This window comes from Bos indicus, chromosome 10 (genome assembly GCF_029378745.1).
Source record: "Bos indicus isolate NIAB-ARS_2022 breed Sahiwal x Tharparkar chromosome 10, NIAB-ARS_B.indTharparkar_mat_pri_1.0, whole genome shotgun sequence".
NCBI classification, from domain to species: domain Eukaryota; kingdom Metazoa; phylum Chordata; class Mammalia; order Artiodactyla; family Bovidae; genus Bos; species Bos indicus.
In genome coordinates, this window is record NC_091769.1 from 58,741,995 (window position 1) to 58,756,829 (window position 14,835).

A 14,835-nucleotide genomic window follows, 5' to 3' on the forward strand; every position below is an offset into this window, starting at 1 on the left:
CATTCCCTAAGGCTCCGGTTGCACTAGGAACCCAAGGTGGATGTGGAAAAATGCTGCCCACTTGTGGACATGTCCTGTCAGTACAATCGGACAGCCAGGGCTTCGGGGCACCTAGAGTCCACAGGGCATGGGAAGCTGTTAACCATAATGGCTGCCCTTAGGACTTGTCCCGGGACGGGTATTGCAGAAGTAAATTTTGGCCAAGATGGAACTTCAGGAAGTCAGTTGCTACAGCTATATTATCTTCACACCTTTGAAGGAAAAATCAAAACCAGAAAACCTAAACCTCAATAAGAAACCAAAATGCTTCTGCATTCCTAATGACTGCAGGCATGTCCATTAGAAGGATGACAAGAAATCAAATCCCACTGGTCTAGTTATCATTCTCACAGGGCTACAAACAGTAACTGGGAGACTGCCTGGAGGAAAGGAACCCTGCTACCTACCCCTGGGAATATACACGGTCGGTGCCCAGAAGAAAGGACAGCCTCCAAATACCTGCCCAAACACTGTCAAGGGAGGTCAGTCAAGGAGCTGACATTTCTACACCTTGCTCTAGATTCCGAAAAATCTATCATTCAAGAAAACACAGGGACCCCAACATGCACTGCACTTGTAATTACAAAAGCCTGTCTATTCCTTCTGTAGCTATTTCTCCACTCTTCTCCAGTAGCATATTGGGCACCTACCAAACCGGGGAGCTCATCTTTCAGTGTCATATCTTCTTGCCTTTTTGTGCCATTCATGGGGTTCTCATGGCAAGAATGCTGAAGTAGTTTGCCATTCCCTTCTCCAGTGGACCACATTTTGTCTAAACTCTCCATCATGACCCATATGTCTTGGTTGGCCCTACACAGCATGATCATAGTTTCATTGAGTTAGACAAGGTTGTGATCCATGTGATCAGTTAAGTGTATATGTGTATATGTTTGGTCCATATGTGTATATGTTTGGTAGCTCAGAGGTTAAAGCGCCTGCCTGGAATGCAGGAGACCCGGGTTCGATCCCTGGGTCGGGAAGATCCCCTGGAGAAGGAAATGGCACCCCACTCCAGTACTCTTGCCTGGATAATCCCATGGAGGGAGGAGGCTAGTAGGCTACAGTCCGTGGGATCACAAAGAGTCGGACACGACTGAGCGATTTCACTTCACTTCACTTACACATACAGACCAATTAGGTGTATGTGTGTACTCATATGGCTGATTCAGTTTCTCTACAGAAGAAGCAAACATTGTAAAGCAACTATACTCCATTAAAAACTAATAAAAAACAAAAAGTAAAATAAAATAAAGCCCCTCAAACTCATAGACAGAGAACTGGTTGGTGGTTGTAAGGGGAGGTTGTTGGTAGTAGGGGAAAAAGAAGAAAGTGATTATAAGGAACAAACTTTCAGTTATAGATTAAGTCTTGAGTATTTAAGTTACAGCATGCTGAGTATAGATAATATAGATGAAAATACTGTATTGCTGATTTGTAAGCTGATAAGAGACTAGGTCTTGGAAGTTCTCATCACAGATTTTTTTTTTAGCTATGTCAGATGTTGGATATTAAGTAAACTTACTGTGATCATTTCACATTATATATATACATAAAATATGTATAAAATCACTGTTGCATGGATTAAAATTAACGTGATATTACATGTCCATAAAACTGGAGAAAAAATCCAACCAACAAATTGATTGCCTGCTCCCCCTAAACATGAAATGAAGTCTCAAATATGAAAATGGTCAATTTGTCAACTGCACATCAATATAGAAGAAATGCGAAGGGAATATAAAGGAGTCAGTCCGTCAAGCCAAAAGAAAATGGTACTACACGGAGGTCTGGACCTTCACAAAAGACTTAAGAACACAAGTAAGTATGTCGGGAAATTAAAGACTTTGACTTCACTATTTACCTCTGTTTAAAAGACAATCAGATTCCCTGAAGCAAAAATATTACAAACATTTCTGGTTTTATAACATATGTACTGGTGAAATACATGACACCAATGTCAAAGAGGCCAGGAGAGGAGAATGAAAGTATGTTGTCAAATACTGCATATAAAATGGTATATTGCTGAGGGAGACTGTGATAAAGATACACAGTTAAATAAAGTGAAAGAACACAGAAGGGACTTATAACTGCTAAGCTAGAAAGAACATAAGGTGAAATTACATAAAAGTTTTCACTCCTCCAAAAGATAGCAGCACACGGGAAAAAAGGGTTCAAAGGACACATGAGACAACAGAAGGACAGTAGATGTGAACAAAACACATTGATCATTACATTAGATATAGGTGGTGTAAACTTGAGGGGCCGAAAGGCAGACAGTTTCTTGCTGCAAGTCATGAAGTCTTTGTTGCAACGACATGACTCTGTTGTAGCACAAGTGCAGCCACAGCCATAAAGGAATGGATGTGGCTATGTTCCAATAAAATAGTATTTTCAAAAACAGGCCATCTACCAGGCCATAGTTTATTAGTCTCTTAAGTACCTCAATTCAGAAGTAAATATGGGGCAGAAGTAAGTAAATACACGACAGAAGTAAATATGGGGAAATAGCATGATCTATACATGCTGTCTACAAAAAAGATTTCAGTACGATACCCACAGATTAGAAGTAAAAGAATAGAAACACATAGATATACCATACTAATGTTGCAGAGAAGAACCAATTCTGACTCCATGTTGGGACTGTTTCTTTGACTTGTTTTGGTTGCTGTTGTTATAATCATACATAAAGCCCTGCCTCAGTAAACCGACCCCTCAGCCTGAATGTTGGATTAATGTGCCTTTGTTCAGTTCACAGGCAGATAATTTGACCCCCTACCTGTTAATGGCTGCAGGAAAGAAAGATTATTGGTGCTGTGTCTGCTCAAAACTGTTTGACGCTTTGTCACCTGGTGGATTATAGTGCACCAGGCTCCTCTGTCTGCGGAATTTTCCAGGCAAGAATACTGGAGCGGGTACTCATCCCTTTGTCCAGGGGATCTTCCCTACCCAAGGACTGAACCAACATCTGCATGGCAGGTGGATTCTGTGCTGCTGAAGGTCCAGAGCAATCCATTGATTAGAGAAACATAAATCAAAACCCCAGTGAGGTATCCTCTCACACCAGCCTCAGAATGTCAGTTATCAAAAAGGCTACTAACAATAAATGATAGAGAGGGTGTAGATAAAAGTGAATCTTCTACATTCTTTGTGGCTATGTAAATTTATACAGCTACTATGGAGAACAGTATGGAAATTCCTTTAAAAACTAGGAATAAAACTAATATATGACCAAGCAATCCATTTCTGGCCATATATCCAGGAAAACCCATCATTGTAAAGGACACATTTGCCCCAAAGTTCACAGCAGCACAATTTACAATAGCCATGACATGGATGCAGCCAAGATGTCCATTGACATCTGCCTTGATAAACAAGTTGTGATACATATACACACAATGGAGTATTACTCAGCCATGAAAAGAAATGAAACTGAGTTAGTGTATGAGGTGGATGAATCTCAGAGTATGTCATGCAGAGTGAAGTAAGTCAGAAAAACAGGTATTAATTCATATATATGGGCTCTAGAAGAGAGAGATATATACTTCTGAATCTATTTTCAGGCAGGGCAGGAAAAGACAGGCAGTGGGGGAAGGAGAGGGTGGCATGAATGGAGAGAGTAGCATTGATATACACACACTTACTTGTATAAAAATAGATAGCTTGTAGGACGGAGAAGGCAATGGCACCCCACTCCAGTACTCTTGCCTGGAAAATCCTATGGACGGAGGAGCCTGGTGGGCTGCCGTCTATGGGGTCGCACAGAGTCGGACGTGACTGAAGTGACTCAGCAGCAGCAGCAGCTTGTAGGAAGCAGCTATGGAGCACAGGGAACTCCGCTCAGTTCTGGGTGATGACTTAGACAGGTGGGATGGTGGAGATGGTGAGAGGGAGGCTCAGATGGCGGGAATGCTGATTCACATTGTTGTACACCAGAAATCAGGAAGATATTGTAAATCAATTATACACCAACTAAAAAAATTAAATATTATCTGTACCACCACCAAGTTCTGGACAGAGTGTGGAGAGAAGGGAACTGTCCTACGCTTTTGGTAGGAACATAAATTGATACAGCCACTATGGAGAACAGTATGGAGATTACTTAAAAAACTAGGACTAGAACTACCACAAGCCCAAGCAATGCTGCACCTGGGCATATACCTGACAAAATCTATCGCTGAAAAAGCCACATCCTCTGTAATGTGCACTGAAGCACTGTTTACTTTAACCAGGATATAGAAGCAACACAAATGTCCATCAGTGAGGACCAGCTAAAGAAATCATGGTACATATACACTGGAGTATTAGTCATAAAAAGAGAATGAAGTGTGCTATATGCAGAGATGTGGATGGACCTGGGGACAGTCATACAGAGTTAAGGCAGAAAGAGAAAAAGAAATATTGTATATTAACATGTGTGGAACCTAGAAACGTGATATAATGAACTTATTTGCAAAGCAGATCTAAAGAAACAGAACAAACCCTACAGACATCAAGGTTAAAAAGGACATTGGGAAGAATTAGATTTGGATTGACAATTTATACTATTGAGTCTATGTCTAAGATAGATAACTAATGAGAACCTACTGTATAGCTCAGGAAACTCCACTCATTGCTCCATGATGACCTAAATTGGAAGGATATCCAAGCAGAAAGCTGATGCATTTTCTGTACAGCAGAAAATTGAACATGGTAAAGCAACTATACACCATTAAAATTTTTTTAAATAAAAATGCCAAACTCAGAGATACACAGAACTGATTGGTGGTTGTTAGAGGAGTCTCTTGGTGGGAAAATTAGGAAAAGGTAGTGAAAAGGTACAAACTTCCAGTCATACAATAAGTCCTGGTGATATGATGTACAGCATGTTGAGTATAGATTGTAACACTGTATTACATATTTGTAAGCTGCTCTGAGCGTAGGTCTTAACATTTTTACTATTTTTTTTAACTATGGCAGGTGATGTATCTTAACTAAACTTATTAGGATGATCATTTTGAATTACATATGTACATACATATATATATATGTATATACATATATAAAATCACTATGTTGTACACTAAGAAATGGAGAATTTCCTGCCATATGAATAAATCAGGATCACAGTCAGCAGTGATTCCAGCCCATCTAATGTGAACTTCTGAGCCCAGAGGGCACCCAGGAAGAAAAATATCTGCTATTCAGCAGCCATCAGCCACTCCCCAGGGTGAGCCTTGAGGAGCTTGGGCGGGGGAAAGAAAAAGTCAGGATAGTGGCTTCTGATAGCAGAGATGCATATGACAGGAATGATTTCAGTGAGCCCAGACTCTTGCATCTTCCCATACATAGAAATGTGTAAAATTCCTTAACTTGAGATATTTGGTGTTCCATAATTAACAATAATATTTTGATGTTCAGACTACCTGCCCTTTGTTGCAAACTTCTATATAATCTGACTCTTCACCCGCCTCCTTGGAGTTTCCTCAGGGTCATTTGAGATGGTGTCTCCTGGGCTTGAAGTCCTAAAAATTCCCACCAAATAAAACTTCCTCTCAACTTTTAGGTTGTGACTATTTTTCAAGTCAACAACACCTAAAACTAATGTGCCAATTATACCTCAATACTACTGGAGTAAAAAAATCCAACCAAGAAACAACTGATTACCAAATATGCCTAAACAGTAAATGAAATCTTAAATATACAAAAGGTTAAACAATAGGTCACCTACAGATCCAAACAGAAGAAATGTGAAAGGAATGTAAAGGAAGTCAGTCCTTGAAGCCAAAAGTAAATGGTGCCACATGGAGGTCTGGATCTACAGCAAAGAGTAAACCGCATCAGTAATGGCAAAACTATTGTTAATTATGTAAAGTTTTTTACTTCATTATTTGCCTATCTTCAATAGATAATCAGATTGCTTGAAGCAAAATAATACAAATATTTTGGTTTATAAAACATGTACTTATGAAATACATGACAAAAATATTAAAAAGCGCACGAGAGAAGAATGAAAGTATTCTGTCCATGTTTTACACTGTGTATAAATGGTGTATTGATTGAAAGTGGACTGTGACAAACATGCACATTATATGGTGGATTCATGTTGATATATGACAAAACCAATACAATATTGTAAAGTTAAAAAATAAAAAAAAAAGTTATGACTACTAAGCAGAGAAAGGAAATAAGGTGAAGTTATAAAAAAAAAAACTTTCACTCATTCAAAAGACAGCAGCAAAAGAGGAAAAAAGGAGCAAAGGACACATGAGACAAGAGCAGGACAGATTTAAACCAACCATATCCATCTTTGCATTAGATGTAAATGGTGTGAACCAAAGTTCAGCAAACCTTTTCTTACAGGGCCAGATGATGAATAGTTTCCCTTTGCAAGTTACCAAGTATCTGTTGCAACTCCATGACTCTGTTGTTGCACAAAAGCAGCCACAGTCAAAAAAGAAATGGATGTGGCTATATTCTAATAAAATATTATTTTCAAAAACAAGCCATTGACCAGGCCACAGTTTACATATGGCCATAGTCAACAAAGTCATAGCTCCTGTCGCAACACCTCAATTCAGAGGCAGAGGTAGACTGGGGGAAAAAGCATGACCTAAATATATGCTGCCTAAAAAATGTGTTTTAACAGTATGCATAGATTAAAAGAATTTTAAAAAAGTGTACCAGGCTAACATTGTAGAGAAGAGCCAATTCTAACTCCATGATGGAATTGTTTCTTTGAGTGGTTTTAGTTGCTGTTGTTATAATCATACATAAAGCCCTGCTTCAGTAAACCCAGTCCCTCTGCCTGACTGTTGGACCAAAGTGCCCTTTTTCAGTCACAGGAAGATAATCTGACCATGCCAACCTAAGCATAGTTTCAGGAAAGAAAAGATTGTTAGTGCTGTGTGTGCTCTGTTATGTCTGACTCTTAGCCACCCAGAGGACTCTAGCACACAGGCTCCTCTGTCTGGGGAATTTTCCAGGCAAGAATACTAGAGTGGGCAGCCATCCCCTTCTCCAGGAGATCTTCTCTACCCAGGGATTGAGCCCACAACTTCTGCATTGCAGGCAGATTCTATATTGCTGAGGCTCCAGGGCAATCCAATTGCTGCTGCTGCTGCTGCTGCTAAGTCGCTTCAGGTCGTGTCCGACTCTGTGCGACCCCATAGATGGCAGCCCACCAGGCTCCCCTGTCCCTGGGATTCTCCAGTCAAGAACACTGGAGTGGGTTGCCATTTCCTTCTCCAATGCATGAAAGTGAAAAGTGAAAGTGAAGTCGCTCAGTCATGTCCGACTCTTAGCAACCCCATGGACTGTAGCCCACCAGGCTCCTCCATCCATGGGATTTTCCAGGCAAGAGTACTGGAGTGGGTTACCATTGCCTTCTCCATCCAATTGTTAGAGAAACCCAAATCAAAAGCACGAGGTATCATCTCACAAAAGTCAGAATGGCTATCATCAAAAAAGCTACAAACAACAAATGATGGTGAGCATGTGGCAAAAAGTGAACCCTCACATGCTCTTGGTGGAAATGTAAATTTATATAGCTACTACCGGGAATAGTATACAGATTCCTTAAGAAACTAGGAATAAAACTACCATGAAACCATGCAGTTCCATTTCTGGACATATATCCAGAGGAAAACATTATCCAAAGAGACACATGTATTGCAGTGTTCACAGCAGTACAAATTACAATAGCCATGGCATGGATACAACTGAAGGTCCATCAACATCTGCCTCCACAAATAAGTTGTGATATATATACACAGGGTCTTCCTCAAGGTTCATATGGCAAAGAATCCACCTGCAATGCAGTAGACCAAGGTTCGATCCCTGGGTTGGGAAGATCCATTGGAGATAGGAATAGTATCCAGTCCCATATCTTGCCAGAAGAACTCCATGGATAGAGGAGCCTCATGGTCTACAGTCCATGGGGTTGTAAAAGTTGGACATAACTGAGCGAGTAACACTTTTCACTTTTCATATATATACAATGGATATTATTCAGCCATGAAAAGGAATGAAATTGTCAGTGTGTAAGGTGGAGGAACCTAGAAGACAGTCGGTCACAGAGAGTTCAGTAAGTCAGAAAGAGAAAAACAAATATGGTAAACAAATATATGTGGAAGCTAGAAACGTGGTATAGAGGAACTTATTTGCAAAGCAGACCTGGAGGGATAGAATATACCTATGGACATCAAGGTTAAAAGAGTTTTGGGAAGAATCGGGTAATTTGGACTGACAAATGTACACTATTGAATCTATATCTAAGATAGATAACTAGTAAGAATCTACTGTATAGCTCAGGGAACTATACTCAATGCTCTATGATGACCTAAATTGGAAGGAAATCCAAAGAAGAGGGGATATATGTAAACATAGAGCTGATTCACTTTCTGTACACCAGAAACTAAAGCATTGTAAACCAACTATACACAATAAACAATAAAAAAAAAAAAAAACCCAAACTCATAGATTACAGACAACTGCTTGGCATTTGCTAGAGGAGGCCCTTGGTGGTGGGGGAAATAGAAAAAGGTGGTGTATAACTTTCCTGGGGATGTCATGTACAGCATGCTGAGTATAGTTTTTAATGCTGAGTTACATATTTGTAAGCTGCTCTGAGAGTAGGCCTTAACTTTTTAAAACTATGTCAGGTGATGGATGTTAACTAAACTTACTGTGATCATTATTATCTATTACATACTATATATACATATATATGTGTATATTTTTTATATATATATATATATAATCACTATGTTGTACACTGAGAAATGGAGTATTTGCTGTCATATCAGTAAACCGGATGTCACAATCATCAGTAATTCCAGCTGTACAAATGTGAATTTCTGAGCTCAGAGGGTGCCCATGAAGAACAATACCTGCTATACGGCAGCTACCAGCCACTCCCCAGGGTGAGCCTTGAGGAGCTTGGGGGTGATGTGAAAAAGGCAGGATAGTGGTCCCTGATAGCTGAGATGTGTATGAAAGGAATGATTTCAGCAAGCCCAGACTCTGGCATCTTCTCATACATAGAAAAGTGCTGTATTTCTTGAGATATCTGGTTTTCCTTAATTAATAATAATATTTTGATGTTCAAACTACCTGCCCTTTACTGCAAACTTCTATATCACCTCACTCCACCCCTTGCCTTCTTGGAACAGTTCTCTTAAAGTCACTTGAGATGCTGTGTCCCAGGCTTGCAGTCCTAAAACTTCATACCAAATAAACCATTCTTCTTAACTTTTAGGTTGTGACTACTTTTTAGGTCGACAACACCTAAAACTAATGTTACAAGCCAATTATATCTCCATAGTACTGGAGGAAAAAAAGACAACCAAACAACTGACTACCTGCTCTCCCTAAACATAAAATGAAGTCTTAGATATGCAAATAATCAAATGATTTGTCACCTGCACATCCATATGAAAGAAACGTGAAAGGAATGTAAAGGAAACCAGTCCTTGAGGCCAAAATAAAATGGTACCTCATGGAGGTCTGCATCTGCACAAAAGAGGGAAGAACACCAGTAGTGGTAACTACAAATTATATAAAGACTTTTACCTTTCTACTTACATCTCTTTAAAAGACAATCAGATGGCTTGAAACAAAAATAATATAAAACATTCATGTTCCTATAACACATGAACTGATGAAATACATAACAACAATATAAAAAAAAGCCAGGAGAAGGGAATGAAAGTATGTTGTCAAAGTTCTCACACTTCGTTTAAAATGGTGTATTGTTGAAAGGAGACTGTGATAAAGATACACAGTATCAGTTCAGTTCAGTCGCTCAGTCGTGTCCGACTCTTTGTGACCCCATGAACAGCAGCACGCCAGGCCTCCCTGTCCATCACCAACTGCCAGAATTCACTCAAACTCATGTCCATCGAGTTGGTGATGCCATCCAACCATCTCATTCTCTGTGGTCCCCTTCTCCTCCTGCCCTCAATCTTTCCCAGCATCAGGGTCTTTTCAAATGAGTCAGCTCTTCGCCATCAGGTGGCCAGTATTAGAGTTTCAGCTTCAACATCAGTCCTTCCATTGAACACCCAGGACTGATCTCCTTTAGGATGGACTGGTTGGATCTCCTTGCAGTCCAAGGGACTCTCAAGAGTCTTCTCCAACACCACACTTCAAAAGCATCAATTCTTTTGCACTCAGCTTTCTTTATAGTCCAACTCTCACATCCATACATGACTACTGGAAAAACCATAGCCTTGACTAGACGAACCTTTGTTGGCAAAGTAATGTCTCTGCTTTTGAATATGCTATCTAGTTTGGTCATAACTTTCCTTCCAAGGAGTAAGCATCTTTTAATTTCATGGCTGCACTCACCATCTGCAGTGATTTTGGAGTCCCCCAAAATACAGTCTGACACTGTTTCCACTGTTTCTCCACCTATTTGCCATGAAGTTATGGGATCTTCGTTTTCTGAATGTTGAGCTTTAAGCCAACTTTTTCACTCTCCTCTTTCACTTTCATCAAGAGGCTTTTTAGTTCTTCTTCACTTTCTGCCATAAGGGTGGTGTCATCTGCATATCTGAGGTTATTGATATTTCTCCCAGCAATCTTGATTCTAGCTTGTGCTTCCTCCAGCCCAGCATTTCTCATGATGTACTCTGCATATAAGTTAAATAAACAGGGTGACAATATGCAGCCTTGATGTACTCCTTTTCCTATTTGGAATCAGTCTGTTGTTCCATGTCCAGTTCTAACTGTTGCTTCATGACCTGCATATAGTTTTCTCAAGAGGCAGGTCAGGTGGTCTGGTATTCCCATCTTCAGAATTTTCCATAGTTTATTGTGATCCACACAGTCAAAGGCTTTGGCATAGGGAGACTGTGATAAAGATACACAGTATAAACTAAAACACCACCACTAGGACTTATAACTACGAAGCCACAAAAGGAAATGATGAAGTTATAAAAATGTTTTCACTTGTCCAAAAGATAGCAGCAAAAGAGAAAAGGAGAACCAAGGACATATGAGACAATAGCAAGACAGTAGATGTAAAACAATCATATACATCATTACATTACATATAAATGGTGTAAACCAAAGATCAACAAACCTTTTGTACAGAGCCAGAAGGTAAATAGTTTCCCTTTGCAAGTTATGAAGTCTCTGTTGGAACTATATAATTCTTTTGTGGTAGCACAAAATAAGCCGCAATCAATACATAATGAAATGGATATAGCTATGTTCCAATAAAATATTTTTTTAAAGTCCCTGTTTCAGTACATCAATTCAGAGGTAGAAGTAGATTGGGAGGAAAGCATGATCTCAATATATGCTGCCTACAAAAAATATTTTAATGTGACGGCCACAGTTAAAAGGAAAAGTATAGAAAAGATGTACCTTGCTAATTTTGCAAAGAAGAACCAGTTCTGACTCCATTTTGGACTGTTTCTTTGACTTGAGTGGTTGTTTTTATTATGATCTTATATAAAGCCCTGTCTCAGTAAACACAGTCCCTCTGCCTGACTGTTGGACAAAAGTGCCCTTGTTCAGCTCACAAGGACATAATCAGACCCTGCCTACCTATGAATGGCGGCAGGAAAGGAGAGATTGTGTGTGTTGTGTGTGCTCAGTCGCTCCATCCTGTCTCACTCTTCATGACCCCATGGACCCTAGCACACCAGGCTTCTCTGTCCATGTAATATTCTAGGCAAGAATACTGCAGTTGGTAAAGGACCAAATCCAGGGGACCTGCCCACCCAGGGATTGAACCCACATCTGCATTCCCGGCAGCTTCTTTACCACTGAGCCACCAGTGGAGTCCACTTATTAGAGAAATGCAAACCAAAACCATAATAAGGTATCATCTCACATCAGCCAGAATGGGTGTCATCAAAAAGGCTACAAACAATAAATGCTGAAGAAGATGTGTAAAAAATAGAACCATTCTACATTCTTGGGAATGCAAATGGATACAGCCACTATGATGAACAGGATGGACATTCCTTAAGAAACTAGGAATAAAACTACCATATGATCAAGAAATCCCATACCTGGACATATAACCCATCAAAAACTATGATTGTAAAAGATACACCACTACAATATTCACTGAAGCACTATGTACAATAGCCAGGATATAGGAGCTCCATAAATGTCCTATTACCTGAGGAATGGATAAAGAAACCATGTTTCATACATACAATGGATTTTTACTCAGTCATGAAAAGGAAAGAAATTGTGCCATTTGCAGAGACATGGATAGACCCAGAGACAGTCATACAGAATTCAGTGTTTCAGAGACAGAAAAGCAAATATTGTATATTAACACATATATGTGGACTCCAGAAACGTGGTATAGATGAACTTATTTGCAAAACAGACCTAGAAACAACAGAGAGAACAAATCTATGTATATCAAGGGCAAAAGCTGTGGCGTGAAGAATTGGGAGATGTTTATTGACATATATACACTACTGATTCTATGTCTAAGATACATCACTAATGAGAACTTACTGTATAGCTCAGGGACCTCTACTGAATGCTCTAGGATAACCTAAATTGGAAGGCTATCCAAGAAGAGGGGATATATGTAAACGTATAGTTGATTCACTTTCTGTACAGTAGAAACATATATCATAAAGCAACTGTTTAGTTGCTAAGTTATATCCAACTCTTTTGTGACAGCATGGGCTGCAGCTTGCCAGCCTTCTCTCTCCATGGGATTCTCCTGGTAAGTAAACGACTGGGGTGCCATTTCCTCCTCCATGGCATCTTCCCAAAATAGGGATTGAACTTGCATCACCTGCATTGGCAGGTGGATTCTTTACCACTGAGCCAGCCAGGACACCTGTGAAGGAACTATACTATATTAAAATTAAAAAAAAAAAAGCATAGAACTGATTGGTGGTTGCTAGTGGAGACCTTGAGGTGATGAATATTAACCAAACTTATTCTAATAATTGTTTTACATTACATATTGTATATATAATATGTATGTGTGTGTGTGTATATATATGTGTATATATATATATAATCACTATGTTCTACACAGAGAAATGGAGTATTTTCTACCATATCAATAAACTGGATGTCAGAATCATCAGTGATTCCAGGCCTCCAAATGTGAATTTCTGAGCCCAGAGGGCACCCAGGAAGATCAATATCTGCTCTCCAGCAGCCATCAGCCACTCCCCAGAGTGAGCCTTGCTGAGCTTGTGGGGGATGTGAAAAAGACAGGAAAGAAGCCCCAGATAGCTGAGATGCATATGAAAGGAATGATTTCAGTGAGCCTACACTCTTGCATTTTCCCCCCACACATAAAAGAGTGCTAAATTTAATAACTTGAGATATCTGGTTTTCCGTAATTGACAATAATATTTTGATGTTCAGACTACCTGCCCTTTGTTGCAAGCTTCTACATAACCTGATTCCTCCCCTCACCTCCTTGGAGCAATTCTCTCAGGGTCATTTGAGATGCTGTCTCCTTGGCACAAAGTCCTAAAAAATCCTGCCATATAAAGCAGTACTTTCAACTTTTAGACTGAGATTATTTTTTAAGTTGACCATACCTATAACTAATATACCAAGTATACCTCAATACTACTGGAGTAAAAAAAAATGCAACCAATAAACAACTGATTGCCATATCTGCCTATACATGACATGGAGTCTTAAATATACAAAAGGTCAAACAATGTGTCACCTGCAGATCCAAACAGAAGAAATGTGAAAGGAAGGTAAAGGAAGTCAGTCCTTGATGCCCAAAGGCAATGGTACCACATGGAGGCCTGGATCTACAAAAAGAGTGAACAGCACTAGTCACCTCTGAGCCACCAGGGAAGTCCATTGTAAGATTATTGGTAATTATATAAATATTTTTACTTTGCTATTTACCTCTCTTTAAAATACAATCAGATTGCTTAAAAGCAGAATAAAACAAACATTTCTGGTTTTATAACATATGTACTGGTGAAATATATGAGAACAATATTAAAAAGGCCGAGAGAGGAGAATGAAAGTGTGTTGTCAGTGCTCTTACACTGTGTATAAAACGATGTATTGCTTGAAGGTAGACTGAGGTAAAGGTAAATTCTTTATCATCTGAGGCACCAGGGAAGCTCCAAAGATACACATTATCAACTAAAGTAAAATTAAAAAAAAAGAAGTTATAACCACTAAACCAAGAAAGGAAATAAGGTGAAGTTATAAGACTTTTCACTCATCCAAGACAGCAGCATAAGAGAAAGAAAAAGAGAACACATGAGACAAGAGCAAGACAGTAGATTTAAACCAACCATATTCAAAACTACTGTAAAATGCTTTATAGAAACAAAATTATTAATGAAACATGACCAAGAAATTGGTATGTTTTCCATAGGTCTCCTTTCCATAGAGATTGTCTTGATACCCAACGACACTCATTATGTTAAAGTCTCAGTATCTTAGAGTTGAAAAGAATCTTATTAATATTTTCTATACTAGTAGTTCTGAAATTAGAATTACCTGGGGCTATATATACACATCGGAAAAGGCAATGGCACCCCACTCCAGTACTCTTGCCTGGAAAATCCCATGGATGGAGGGCCTGGTGGGCTGTAGTCCATGGGGTTGCTAAGAATCGGACACGACTGAGTGACGTCACTTTCACTTTTCACTTTCATGTATTGGAGAAGGAAATGGCAACCCACTCCAGTGTTCTTGCCTGGAGAATCCCAGGGACGGGGGAGCTTCGTGGGCTGCCGTCTATGGGGTCGCACAGAGTCAGACACGACTGAAGTGACTTAGCAGCAGCAGATATATACACATGGAGAAGGCAACGACACCCCACTCCAGTACTCTTGCCTG